Source organism: Abrus precatorius, unplaced genomic scaffold (genome assembly GCF_003935025.1).
Source record: "Abrus precatorius isolate BTA unplaced genomic scaffold, Abrus_2018 Scaffold6, whole genome shotgun sequence".
Lineage (NCBI taxonomy): Eukaryota > Viridiplantae > Streptophyta > Magnoliopsida > Fabales > Fabaceae > Abrus > Abrus precatorius.
In genome coordinates this window covers 1,996,392-2,011,750 of record NW_020874406.1, presented here as the reverse complement: position 1 = coordinate 2,011,750, position 15,359 = coordinate 1,996,392, and the positions used below count along the sequence as shown (strand labels likewise).

Here is a 15,359-nt window from a genome sequence, read left to right as displayed (position 1 = left end):
AGTATATTTTATTTTTATTTCTTAATCAGTATTCTATTAGAATTTTCTTTAATTCTGATAGGTTTTTGTTTTGCTCTAGCTAGGCTATTCAGATGTTACGTAACGCAGAAGAAGACGTGCAGTTATTAGTTGTCCCTTACTTCGACTGGTGCGTTGAAGACATTGTTGACGAGGCGCATGAAAACGAATTAAATGATGTAATGAGTTTTGTCCTTGAATATTAATAAAATTAAGACTAGGTTTGTAGTATATTATTAAGATATTATTAGTTATTAATTAGAATTTATAATTATATAAATAAAATTATTAATAAAATTTTATTTTAATACTTAATATAGTTGTATTTATTAAAATTTTAAAAAATTGTATGGTATTAGAATTAGAATTTGATATTAAATTAAATTAAAATAATTTATGTCGATTAATTTAGGTGATAAATAATATTTTATATTTTATTTTAATAATTAAAAATTGATTTCTTTTAAATCAAGCGAAATAGATTATTTGAGTTCATCCATTAACTACTGCGCTGGTGGCTTGGTGCAGCCCTTATCGAATGATTGTCTCTCTTTAAGAATGTCTTTTTCAATTATGTCTTTTTGCATTATTTTACAATCATATCATACTTATCGTAGTACAAATATTTTAGGCATCAAAAAGTACGAATCGTGTTAGAGAAAAAGCCCATCAATAGGTGAATTAGATTAGGATTTTAAAAGAAAAATTTACTTAAAAAAAAGTCCTACGAATTTTTAAAAATTTTATAAAATTTTTATGACTTTTAAGATTTAAATTTTTTTTTATAAGACTTTAAAATTAAGATTTTAATAAATTCTGTAGGATTTTATAGATTATATAAAATTTCATAGATTTTTAACATAAAAAATTTAAGATTTTTTTTATATGTTTAAATTTAAAAAGAGTTAAAGATAAAAATAATAAAAATAATAATGTCTGGATAAATAATAATAATTTTTCATAATATTATGTCTTTCTAAATAGCACTCACTCACATATTCATAGTTATATTAGTCCTTTAAGCATTAGGAACTCCATGATCTATCAAGAAATATTTACCTAATTACATATACAATATATATAATATTAGTATAAAAATAATAATAATAATAATAATTATCATTATTATTATTTAAAAAATAAGCACTTACCTTGAGCTATTTTAAGTTCATTTCTCCTTCTTATAGCATCATTTAGTAGCTTAGAATTATGAGCCGAATCCTCCCACCCACTAAGAACAACGTACATGAACTCAAAATCAAAATTACAAGCGGCTAATACATTTTGTGATATTTTTCTATGACGATTACGATAACAACTTACATCTCGCTCTCTCACTATTGTTGGAATATGTGTCTCGTCAATAACTCCAATGCAATTCTAAAATTTAGCATATATAACATTGCTCGAAGATTTTTGTGACTTGGGTGAGACTAGCAAAAAAATTCATTATTAATATATTAAAAATAATATAATGCACTAAACTTGTAAACTATTAATATATTTAAAAGATTACGAAGTAATTTCACCTTTAAGTACTCTTTCCATACTTCATCACTAGTGGTGAATGTCTTTGTAATTGAGTCCCACCCAAAGATAGAGTTGCGCATAAGTATTGACATAGTGTATATTATTTCTTAAACTACTTTATTTGACTCAAGTAATAATTATACGATTTAGAGAATTTAATTTTAGCATTAAGACGAGGAAGGATGACTCTCTCCACATTTAGTTTGCTAATTGACCCATTAGCATCACACAATCCACTTTTTATAGCATCCACTATCAGCTATAACAATTCATTAAAATCTTCCTTGGTCTAAGTTTTATAGTTTTCTTTCTCTTTTCTCTTTCCTTTATTATTTTCTTGTGAATCTCTCATTTGAATTACTAAAACAACGTATGTTGGAAACTAGTTATATAAATAATTATGGATAATAATACTTATTAAATTTGTATCTCATCTAATATGTACCTATATAATTAAAAATAATATTATATCCTCGTAAAAGGCTTAACTGCTATATATATATATATACACCTTATTATTTCTATATTTTATATATTTAAACATCCATTTATTCAATTAAAAAAAATGCTATATGATATAGACAAATATCTCAACTTCAACAGTTAAAGGTGCTAGTTAACTATTTAAAAATCTACCGTTAAGTGTAGAGATCATGATATCAATTTCAGCTTTTAACTTGACCTTTTCTTGATGTGTGTTATAAAATAATTACCACTTAAAAGTTAAAATTTTAAGCATTTTTTGTGTTATATATATGAAGAACAAACTCAACTAAATAGAGCAAGTAAATGATACTGTCATTTAAGTTTTCATCAAATAGGGGAATAGAATGGGAACACTAGTATAATATTATATATGAGCAATAGTACAGTATTATTAGTAGAAAACAAAAAATGGAGAAGACATGAACATAGAAAGAAAAGAGATAAAAACTCATATGAAAATTCTTGAAGAACTTAAAAAGTCACTTTAAACAATCATCTAAATTCTGATGGGTTTGAAAGAGATTATTTTATGAATTTGATATTTATAGATACTATTAAAAAAAATTTCAAAATCCCTTTAATACAACAATCCTTTAAAATCCTTATATTTTTTAATACCAATAGATTGTTTTTAAGTTGTAAAAAATTTCAAATGAATATCAATGGATATTAATGGACTCTTTAAAACATCTTAAAAATTCAGATTGAATACCAATTGTTTTAGTTGACATAAAATCCTCATTAAATACTAATATACTTTTCTACTTTAAAAAAGTCTTTTAAAATCCTAAACCAATATATCTCCTCTATATATATATATATATATATATATATATATAAAAATTGAAACATGATAATTTATTATTATTTATATTAGTATTTATATTATAAATAAAATAAATTTACTTAAAAAATAAATATTTTATCTTTTTTTAATTAAATCACATGTAATTTTATGATTAAAATTTATTAAAAATAACGTGTAAATTTTATTGAACTATAATTGGCTTATTTTTTTTACCAATTTTTTATTTTATTTAAAATTTTAAAGATAAAGATTATTACTTATTTTTTTTATTTTTTATAAATACTCATTTATATATTTATTAAATTTTTTTATTATTTTATATTTGTGATTATAGAATGAAGTTAAAATGTTTTTTAAAGAAAGTTATTGTTAAAAATAAGTTTATTATACGTATATATAATTATTGTAAGCAATGTGAAGAAACATGTACCTTGAATAAGTAAGTATATTAACGTTGAGAAAAGAAAGATAAAAAATAAGTAATTTCACTTGTAAATAATCATATATTAGTCAGTAGTCAGTGAAATGGATAAAAATTTTATTTTATATATATAATAATAATGAGAAATATTAATTTTTTTATAAATTATTTTAATTTTATAATAAAAAATAATATATATTAAAATATAAAAATTTGATGAAATTATAATAATTTTAAAATAATAAAAATAATATATTAAGTATTATAAAGATATAAATAAGAGTTTTACCATGTATTTAGAAATTTTTTAAGTATTATAAAGAATATTATAAATGTAAATATATACAATTATAAAAAATTTAAAAGTTTTACCATGTATTTATAAAATTTTAATTAACAATTTTTATTTTTAAAATTTAAAACAAAAATAATAAAAAGAAAGAATACTAAGTTAAGAAATCATTCTAAGATAAATTTAATTTTAAATTTTTTTTGTGATAATAGATATACTTTATTAAATGTTTCCTTCAAAGATGAAATTGTGTCATTTTTTATTAGTTTCAAAAGATTATAGAGTTGGTGTATGTAGACAAAAATGAAGCAAAATAAAAAAAGTTGTGATAAACAATATGTTGCTAGACACTTTCTGCAAAATACACACTACACAATAAAAAGAGCAAAAGAAAGGAATAGTTAGTACAACTCACCCAAAGATATGAAAGAAAGGAACAATTAGTACAACTCAACTTTTGATGAACTACAAGAAATTATGGTTAGTTTCTTGGTTTTTCAAAAGCTAAAACCAAGAGATACACAATAATCTGTAACATAACGTCTGATATAAATGCAACAGGCTCCAAAGAATTTGCATAACCATAAATTGAACAAGAATTAGTGAACATCTTCTAGGAGCCATAGGAATTATAGAATGTTAAGAAGTCAATAAACTAGATTCTTCCAAAACTAGAACAAGAGATTTCAAAACTTAAAAAATGAGTGTCCAAGTGTGACTTGACTTTATTAATTTCATGGATGTTATTGTATGTGAGAACAATGTTATCTACATATATGGGTAAGGTAGTAAGAGAGTTGACAGCTCAAACAAACACAAAGTGATCAACATTCAATTGCTTGTAGCAAGGTAAGCAATGTGGAAGTTAGTTTGGAGTACTATTGTAGACTAACCTACTTAAAGCTATAAAGAGATTTACGTAATCTACAAACTTGATTGGACTTGGAGAAAGGTCACCATGCAAGAAGGTGTTATTAAGTTTCTCTAAGAACTAATAATTGGTTGAAGTAAAGGCTAGTAAATATTGAATAGTGGTCATCTTTACCACAAGGGAGAAGCTTTCAAAGTAATTAATACCCTTCATTATGTGTATCCTTTTGCTATAAGACTATCTTTGTAATGCTCAATTGTACCATCTACAAGATATTTTATTTTGCAAACTCACTTACAACTGATTGATGTTTTTCCAGGAAACAAGTCAACTACAGTTTATGTATGCTTCTATTTAAGAATAGTAATTTCAGCATTCATCACTTGTTTCCAACAATCTAGTTTAATAGCTTTTAGGCTTAAGAACAGAAGAAATACTAAGATAAAAGGATTTGTAATTTGGGGAACACTTAAAATAATAAAAAAAAAAGACAATATATGAGATACAAAGTAAGAGTGGAATTCATTGGAAGAATGTGAGGATGCTAAAGGTAAAATAACAAGATTATCATTTGAGTTATTAGGTTTAATAAGAGTGTGTGAAAATGACAGATGCAAAATATAATTATCAAATGATAAGAAACATTAATGCTCCTTGATGGGCTAGTGATATTGTGAGGAAGACATAGTGTGTGAGAAGGGAAAGTGTTTGATGGGAACTGAATGCAAAATTAGATTAATAGACCAACTCAAGAATTAATCCTTGACACGAAACAGAAAATTAATAACAATAAGAAGAATAAAGAAAGTTACTGAGAAAGGGATATCTTTCCCCGTTATGCAACAACCACCCCCAAATTACTTAAAATATTTATTGCCTTCCCCCCTCTATCTATCCTTTCATATTATCCCTCCACTTAGCTGATTCTTGCATCTTCCACACCATTCCCTTCATGTTACATATTCATTTTGTTAGAATTCCTCGTAATAGACTCTTTGCTTACATTCCTCATCACACCCTTATGATTATTTCTCCTTCTCTGCTATGTCTTTAACGAAGACCAATTTGCTTAAACCCATATGATAAGTGTGTATTTAGGCCCTCTTTTATAGCCCATATATTCATGCTTAATCTTTATTTTATTTAGGTTTTACACTAATTCACATATTAATTGTGCAGTTTAGTATGAAGAGGCCATAAATGGATTTTGAGTGCGTTTTGAGCTCAAATTGATGGAAATTAGAGTTTCGCAGCAGTCAGCACGCCTAGACCCTTTCAATAAGCATGGGGTGCTTCGAGCCCATGCACGGTTGTGCTTAAGGCCTTGCATGACCGTGCTCATATGCAGGAAGCCTAATTATGAAGAGCTTTTAGGGTTTTCAAACCCTATAAAAGAGAGATCTCAGGCATCCTGTGGGAGACCGTTTTATATATTGTGTTTTGCTCTCTAATACACCTCTCATCTCGTTTCTCTTGCACGGATTGTTGGCATACGCTTGGCAGGGCTTGGAGCTTCGAGCGACTATATTAGAAGACGGAGAACTTATCTCATTCTAGTTTGCTTTGCTTTATGATTTTGTTTATGATTGTTTCAATTCTTTCCTTTAACATGAGTAACTAAGTTCATAACTAGGATTATAAGAACTATTGTTCATGAATTTATAAGATTTTGATGTTTGAATCTATATTTAGTTTTCGTTCATGATTAACTTTTATCCTATTGTGCATAATTATATAATCCTAATTAATTATATCATCAGGGGACTATACCTCGATTTGTTAATAGATCTATAGGATAAAATGAGACAAAGAATTAGGTGGACCAAACCAATCTTTCTTCCAATTGTTATTAATAAGTTCATAGGTACTTTAAGCTTTCTTGAATTAATATCCTGCATGACCAAAATAACATAAAAGATTGAATGAGAAAACTCATATGCCTTAAGTTCTTCTCCTATAAGCTCAACCAAGACATGTGCTGTGTCATTTGCTTTTATTCATAATTAATTTTATAATTAAATTATAGTTCTTACTTAATTTCACATCTTTTAGACTCAAATAATTAAATTAAGAAATTCTTAGTAATTAAAAATTAATCTTTGTGGGATGATATTTCAGGAACTTATTTGAGAACCATTTATTACTTTTCAACAGGTACACTTACCCTCTGAACACCAACAATACCTCTTCCATCTAGATGCACATTGTCCTTAAGGTGGAAATTTGGAAATATTACCTGAATCAGATCAAATTCCTCCTAAGTACTATCTTCCTTAGGTAATTCCACCCATTTTATCAGAACTTCCTAGTGACCATTCAATAGTTTTCATGCATCCAGCACCTCTTCAAGTTTAACTTGTAATTCTAATTCCTCTGTTAAAAATGGCAGCAATGCTTGATTGGCTTGACTAGTAAGTAGGACCCTTTTAAGTTAAGACACATGGAGAATAAGGTGCAACTTGGATGATTCTAGTAACAACAACTTATAACCAACGACTCCTACTATTTCCACAACCTTAAATGGTTCATAAAATCTAGGACTCAATTTTTCATTGACCTTTTTTGCCAACAAGTTCAACATGTGTGGTCGAGTCTTCAGTTATATCATGTCTCTAACCCGAAATTTCACTTCTCTTCTCCCTTTATCTGCCTGTTCCTTCATTCTCATTTGTGCTTTAGTTAAATTTTGCCTAAGCTCCTCAATAATATTGTCCTTAAATAATAATAATTGGTCCACCTCAACAACTATAGTGCTATCTCAACAGTAATAAATAACCATAGAGGGATCACATCCATATAGTGCCTTGAAGGGACTAATCTTTATAGAGGCACTAAATGACAAATTAAACCAAAACTCCCTCTAAGGTAGCCATTTTACCCATTGATGGGAATGGTCACTAATAAAAAACTTCAAGTATGCTTTAATTGTGCGATTAGTCACTTTTGTCTAGCCATCAGTTTGAGGGTGGTATGCAAAATTGAATCTCAATTTAGTGCTAGAGAGATGAAATAGCTCCTACAAAAATGAACTGATAAATATTTTGTCCTTATCCAAAACTATAAAAGTAGGGAACCTATGCAAACAAACAATTTCCTTTAAACTGCTACCTCCTTAACTGAGTATGGATGAAGTAAAGGAATGAAAGGAGCATACTTGCTCAATTTGTCCACCACAACCATAATGTTGTCAGCACCCTTAGTTTTTAGAAGTCCAATAATAAAGTCCATAGAAATATCCTCCCACACATGCATTGACAAACCTAACAGCCTCAGACTTTTCTACATCTTTTTTCATTTCATTCTAGTAAAAAACCATTGCCAACCTCTTATAAGTTCTAGTAACCCCAGACTGGCCTCTCCAAGATGACACGTAGAAATCTATCAACAGAAGTGGAATTTTAGCATAATTTTTGGGTAGTTCCAACTGCTATTTATACCACAAATAACCCTAAGAAACTAAAGAATTTGGGTGAGAACTTGAATTTAATACTACCTGCAGCATAATTCCTTTCAATAGCTCATCTCAAAATTTCTTCAGCCAATTCCACTAAATTAGAACTAGTAACCATAGATATGGCCTTATAATTCATTATTCTGGACATAGCAACAACTGCCTTGTTCTTTAACCCAGGTTTATATTGGATTTCAAAATCAAAATCCATTAACTTGGTTGCTCATTTCAGTTGCTACCCCGCCAATACCGATTGTTACAATAAAAACTTAAAACTCCTTTGATCGGTCTTTAATAATAAAATGATTACCCAACAAATATTGGCGCCAATTTTGCACAACAGATAAAATTGCCATCAATTCACGCTCATATATTGATTTCACCGTATTTTTGTTTGATAGGGCTTAACTAATAAAAGCCAAGGGGTCAACCTTGTTGCATTAAAATTACCTTAATTCCATATACTGATACATTTGTTTCGACCACAAACAAGAGGTCAAGTTTTAGAATTGCTAAAGTGGCAGAATCTCCATTTCTAACTTCAATTGCTTCAAAGCTGTTTGTGTCCCCTTTGACCAATTAAAACTATTTTTCTTTAATAGTTGTGTTACAGGTTTAGCAATAACTCCATAATTCCTTACAAAACAGCAGTAGTATTCTGTTAAGGCTAAAAAGCCCCTCAAACTTCTAATATCTTTAGGTATCAGCCATTTTTTCATTGTAGACACCTTTGCTAGATCAGTAGAAGGAGTATTTGTTAAACCGAATAACATCACCACATAATCGTAGTGCCCTCCATGTGTCCAAAAGGTCATTTTTGGGATATCATCCTTTCTTATACGTATTTGATGGTAGAAAAAATCATCACCCTTTCTAACTCATCCAATAATTCTTTGATAACTAGAATGGAAAATTTGTTTGGAATTGTTATGCTTTTGAGAGCACGATAATCTACACTAAATCGTCAACTACCAATTTTTTTTTAACTAAAATTAACAAACTAGAATATGAACTAGTACTTGGCCTGATCAATCCTGCTGCCAGCATATCCTTCACAAAATTTTTAATTTTTTCCTTATGGTGATGTGGATGTGTATAGGGTGAATGTTAGGAATTGGTGCTCCTCTTTCAAAATGATAGCATGGTCATATGCCCTCTTTGGAAGGGATGTCCTTGAACAATTCACCAAACTCTCTTAAAATAGTTTCTTAATAACTTTTGGAGCTACTTTTAACATATGAGTGGGTATTTCAGCACAACTTACACTCATCATTTCCAACTCCACATAGTAAGCCTCTGCCTCACTCCTCAATTCCTTCATTATAACTTTTAATGAAGCCACTGTCCAGGACAACCCTACATCATGCTTTATCTCAAATAACTTACTTATCCTTTTGTGCTTCAATTAAGAGGTGTCTTAGATCAGCACTAAACTTACCTAAACTTTTGAGCCACTCATACTACAGAATCACATCTAGCCTAACCAAGTTGAATAAGAAGAAATCTTGAACCACCTTTAAATTGGGTAGTTTCAACACCACTCCTTTACAAACACTTAACCTTTTCCCATCTCCTATTTCAACAAAATATTCCTTCGTAGCCTCTATCGTAATTTTTATTTCCTTCACCAGTCTGGGGGACAAAAAATTATAAGATGCCTCAAATCCACCATCACAATAACCTTTTCCAAAATAGTTCCATATATAACTTCGATGAGTTCCTCAAAGTCATCCCTGCAATATTGCTCACATTTAGTCTGAAGTTCACTTCTTTCGCTTCTTCTTTATCCATCGAGTTTTCACCATGGTCCTCGTCCTCCTCTCCTAGCAGGATTACATGGAGTTATCAGTTGCGACAAATGTGGCTTAGTGTAAATTTCTTATCACATCGAAAACATAATCCTCTTCGCCTCTTCTAATTTTTCTCTTCCTTCGTCAACCTCTTGAACTCTAAACCTCTGTGATGCAAACTCGTTGTAGAAGAGTCATGTGGGTTGTTGTAGGTCCCTTAGGTTTCCATTTGACTCTTACTAGGATGTGCTAGTGTCTGTTGCCCCATTAAAAAATTGGGTTCAACTATACCTGACCAACTCAGTTTAATAACTTCATGCGATCTAGCTCTATCATCCTAACTTTGCTTAATAGATGTTGGCCCACTTCCCCTTCAGGATGGTCTATATGATCGTGCTAACACATGATTTTTTTCTTCAACCTTCTATTGTAGCTCAATGATTGCACTTAAATCCTCGAAAGTCCCTCAGTCTTACTTCTGCCTTGATTTTGTACATCAAGCCATTTAGGAATGTCCTAATCATAAACTCCTCGTCTATGAAATGAAGAGGGGCAAAAAATAACACAAATTATTCCCTGCACTCGTAACTAATCCCCTCTATCTTGACCTCATCAAAACTTCGCATGGATTATCCGAAGATGACAACTTGAAGCAATCCAATTGGGCTTGCCTGAATATAGGTCACGTAACCGTCGAGACCCTTGGTTCCTACAACTTATACCAGTTTAATGCCTTCCTTTCTAGACAAACCACTGTTGTAATCACTTTTTCTGCTTCGGGAATGTTGTTAATCTCAAAGTACCGTTCAATCTTGTACACCTATCCATATGGGTTATCTCCAGTGAAGTAAGAAATCTCTACACACTTCACTCGTTTCTCCCTTCTCCTAACGTCTTCCTCTGAATTTTCTCCTTCTTGATTATTGTTTTCACCTTCTCTCTCCATTTTAACCTTCCTCATAGCCACTTCAAACCTTCCTGTCATCACTTGCATCATCTCATCCATCTACCTCCAAAACTCCTTTTGAATGGAAGCTTGCATTCCCTCCAACTGACATTCGACACTCTTCAATCGATTCTCCATTCTAGTAGATACCATTAGGCGCTATTACGATTGAGAGCTTTGATACCAATTTGATAGGAACTTAGGAATTAATCCTCAATTTACACACGAAACAAAAAACTAATAACAACAAGAAAAACAAAGAAAGCTACGAAGAAGGGATATCTCTCCCAATGTGGCAACTAAGTATTCAGTTTGTTAAAATCCTTCGTAACAAACTTTACCCTTATGGTTATTTCTTCTTCTCTGATATGTCTTTAATAGAGGCCCAATTTGCTTAGACCCAATAGTGTTCTTCAAAGAAAATGACATTGCATGAGGGAATTTTGTTGTGTTTCTAAATCATAAATGAAAAAACCTTTTTTACCTTATTTGGTACCAATAAAGGAACATTTCTTAGTTCTTAGGATTGGTTTTGATTGATTTATTGTGTTTCTAAATTATAAATGATAAAAAATTTTGTACTTTATTTGGTACCAAGAAAGGAACATTTCCTAGCTCTTAGGGTTAGTTTTGATTGATTTGCAGTTATGGTACTTGCAAAACACAAACTACCAAATACCCTTAATTGTCAAAGATTGGGTAATTTTGAAAAAAAATATTTGCATGGTGTCTTATTTGAAAGTAAAGGACTAGAAAGCCTATTAATGATACGAACAACATTGGCAAAGGTATAACACCGAAGTTTCAAAGGAACATGTGACTGAAAAATTAAAGCACGACTAACATTATTGATGTTTTCTTTCCACAATATCATTTTGTTGTTGAGTTTTAGCACAAGTCCTTTGATGAGTTATCCCTTTATTCAAGGAAAATTCATGCATTATAAATTCTAAACCAATATATGAACAAAAAACTTTTATTTTTTTTGTGTAGCCAAGTCCCAATGATAGCAATAAACCTCATTATATGTTTTCTAGTTTCTCTTTTACTTTTCATCATTTCCCCCCAAATATCAACATGAAGAATCTCAAAAATAGCATTAGTAGTATTGAGACTTGAAAAATAAGGTAATTTCCTTTGTTTAGAGTATCGATAAGTGTCACATGACTTAACATAAGTTTTTGAAGCACAAGAAAATTAAGAAAAAAATTAGGTCTAATCTAGACTTTGAGAGAGGTACTAATGTTAGGTGCCATATTCTAGTGTTAGTATTAATGACAACAACATTGATAGTTTGAGTATATAAATTTATAAGAGAATTAACAATAAAAACACAAGATGTTCTATTGATAAATTATAAGCCATTGGTAACTTTAACTGTACCAATCATCTTTTTAGTGTGTCTTTGTTGAATAAGACAAAAGTGGGAAAAGAAACAAAATAAACAATTATAATCCCTTAAAAGCTTTGAAATGGAAATCAAATTGATTGAAAATTTTGGTACAAAACATATGAAAAATTTTGGTACAACTTCCTCATCATCTAGCCTTAGTGTGAGCTTTCCTTCTTGTACATCTATGATGGCCCTTGCAGTGGCCAAGAATGGTCTCTCTAGAATGATGGGGACATCATTATCTTCCTCCATGTTAAGCACCACAAAGTTAGTCGAAAATATAAACTCTCCAACTTCAAGTACATTCTCCATCTGCCAACTGAAGTGACATGAATGTCAGCTTAGGTTTATGCATTTCAAGCTTCTTGAAAACAGAATAAGACATAAGATTAATACTTGCTCCTAAATCACATAAAGCCTTATCAATATGAGTTTTTCCAATTGTGTAAGGAATAGTAAAACTCTCTGGGTCCTTAAACTTAGGTGGAAGCTTTTTAAGGACTATAGCTTAGCACTCTTGAGTGAGTTTCACAGTCTCGTGTGCTCTTAACTTTCTCTTATTGGTCAAAATCTCCTTTAAAAATTTAGCATATTTCGGCATTTTGGAAATAGCATAAATAAAAGGCATATTGATGTGCACTTTGCTTAATAGGTCTAAGAACTTATGGAACTCTTCATCATAAGGAGAGTGACCTTGCAGGCATTGTGGAAAAGGTATTTTAGGTTCATAAGACCTTGATTGAACAAGAGGCTCTTCCTTCTGATCTTTTTCAAGCTCTGCGTTTGAAGCACGACCTTGGTCATGGTGATGCATTGTCGTGCTCTTATCATTGTCATGGACATGCTTTTAGAAGCACGGTCATGCTTCAATTTCAGCAGGGGCATGCTCATTAATAAGCACGAGAGTGCCTGTAGAATCAGCATGGGCGTGCTTCTAAGCAAGTATGAGCGTGTATATGCCTCTATTTTGTGATTCTTGTAATTATTTTTCACTTTTAAGGGTGATGACATTGCATTGCTCCCTTGGATTAGGTTCAGGCTGAGATTGTGGTGTTCCTATCACTCTTTAACTCAAAAGGTTCATAATTTGCTCCAATTGTGCACTTATCTTAGAAAAGTTGGCCTGTATTTCATATTTAACTTCTGCAAACTTCTTATCAGTTCTTTCAACATGTTGGTCCAACTTGGATTCAAGCTCTGTCATCCTCTTATCAGAGTAATGCATATATTACATCATTTATTTTTGGACTGAGATCCAAGGGTTTCTTTCCCTTCTAGTCTTGCTCATTGGTTTTGCATATGGGGAAGGCGGTAAACACTTGAATTTTGGCTTCCAAAGCCATTCTCTAAAGAATTAGGAGGATTACTCCGCCAACCCGAACTGTGATTACCCATGAAATTTGTCTCCTCTTGCTTAAATTCTGGGCTTGCGGGAGCTCTTACAGGTTGGTCTTGAGCCTTCATTAAATTTTGTACTTGTTTTGCAAGGGCTGCAATTTGGTTTATTAGTAGGCTGCTGCTCTCTGCTTGGTAGATTGGGGCAGTCTCTTTTCTCTTGATGTCGTAAGAGTCAGTATTGTGCCACTGAAAGCTAAGATGCCATCTCATCTATTAGCTTTTATGCATCATCTGATATTTTCTTATCAGGGACCCTCCTACTGCGGCATCAATTGTAGCTCTGGTGGTGATTGATAGGCCACTATAAAAGATTTGCACTTGTCTCCATGTCAGAAAATCATGATAAGGACATCTCCTCAAAAGCTCTCCAAATCGCTCCCATACCTTGAACAAAGATTCTGCTTCATATTGTTGAAAGCAACATATCTCTGTCATAAGCTTAATGGACCTTGATGGAGGGAAGTACTTTCCCAAGAATTGTTGAGTGAGATCCTCCCAAGTTGTGATGGAATTGGCTGGGAGTGAGGAAAATCATGCATTCACTTTTTAAGATAATGAGAAGGGAAAAAGGCAGAGTCGAATAGCATCGTTGGAGACTCCATTGTATTTGATGGTATCAGTTAATTGTAAGAACTTTGTTAGATGGAGATTGGGGTCTTTGTTAGGCATGCCTTCAAACTGTATCGAGTTCTAGACCATGGTTATGAGTGCTGATTTCAATTCAAAATTATTTGCCTCCACATTAGTGGTTGCGATGCTTCCAGGAGTGCCTCTAGCAGTGGGCGTCATGTAATCTTGAATTGATCTTCTTTTCTTTGTCATTCTTTACTCTCTCACTTCTTTTCTTTGTCTACATGTTGTTCTCTCAATTTTTGAATCAAATAAATAAGTTGTAGAGCACTTAGAACAAGTGAGCATACACTAGAAAGAATTATAAAATAAAATAAAAAAATAAAAACAAAAATTATAAAATTAAAAAAAGAATTAAAATAAAGTAAAACACAAATTACTCAAATTAATTAAATATGAGATTTTCTTAATATTGAAAAAGCAATCCCCGGCAATAGCGCCAAAAACTTATTCAGAGGACAAGTGTATCCATCGAGAAGTAATAAAGGGTTCTTAAATTAAATTCTTGAAATATCATCCCACAAGGATTGCTTTTCAATTATTAAGAATTTCATAATTCAATTGTTTAAGTTTCAATTGTTTAAGTCTCATGTTCTTAATCAAAACAAGAATTTATAAAATTAATTATAAAAGTAAGAGTAAGGAATACAATGAACATATTGGTTCAACTTATCGGAGAGAAACTTAGGGCATATGAGTTTTCTCATTTAATTCTTTATGTTATTTTTCTGTTTAACTCTAAATTTGATTTCCTTGTGATTACCAACCATTCATATGAATACTATCAATACCCAATGGTCATGCAATATTAATATTTTTTTTTCTAAATTAACATCCCCAATGGTCATGCAAGACATCAATTTAAGAAAGCTTAAGAAGTTTATGAACTTGTTAATTTAATAACGATTAGAAGAGAAAGATTGATTTGGTCCATCTAATCTTTTGTCTCATTTTACCCTATAGATCTATTAATTAATTGAGGTACGGTCGCCTGACGATATAATTAATTTAGGATTAAGAGAGAAGCGCAATAGGATAAAATTTAATCACAGAATGAAAATCAAATTTAGATTCAAACATCAAAATCCCATAAAATCATGAACGATAGTTCCCATAGCCCTAGCTATGGACTTAGTTACTCATGCTAAAGAAAAAAACTAAAAGAATTATAAACAAAACCATAGAGAAAAGCAAACTAAAATAAGATGAGTTCCCAGTCTTCAAGTACGATCGCTTGAAGTTTCATGTTTCGCCAAGAATATGCTAAAGATCCCTTAGAAGAGAGACGAGGTGAAATGGTGTATTAAAGAGCAAAAGCCAAGATG

General features: G+C 31.0%; 1 non-coding gene across 1 annotated transcript; it reads left to right on the top strand.

Moving 5' to 3' along the window:
- Positions 1-13,738: 13,738 nt before the first annotated feature.
- Positions 13,739-13,845, top strand: LOC113870541. Its single transcript, XR_003505564.1, has one exon. It is a non-coding gene; the product is annotated as a small nucleolar RNA R71 (small nucleolar RNA).
- Positions 13,846-15,359: the final 1,514 nt, after the last annotated feature.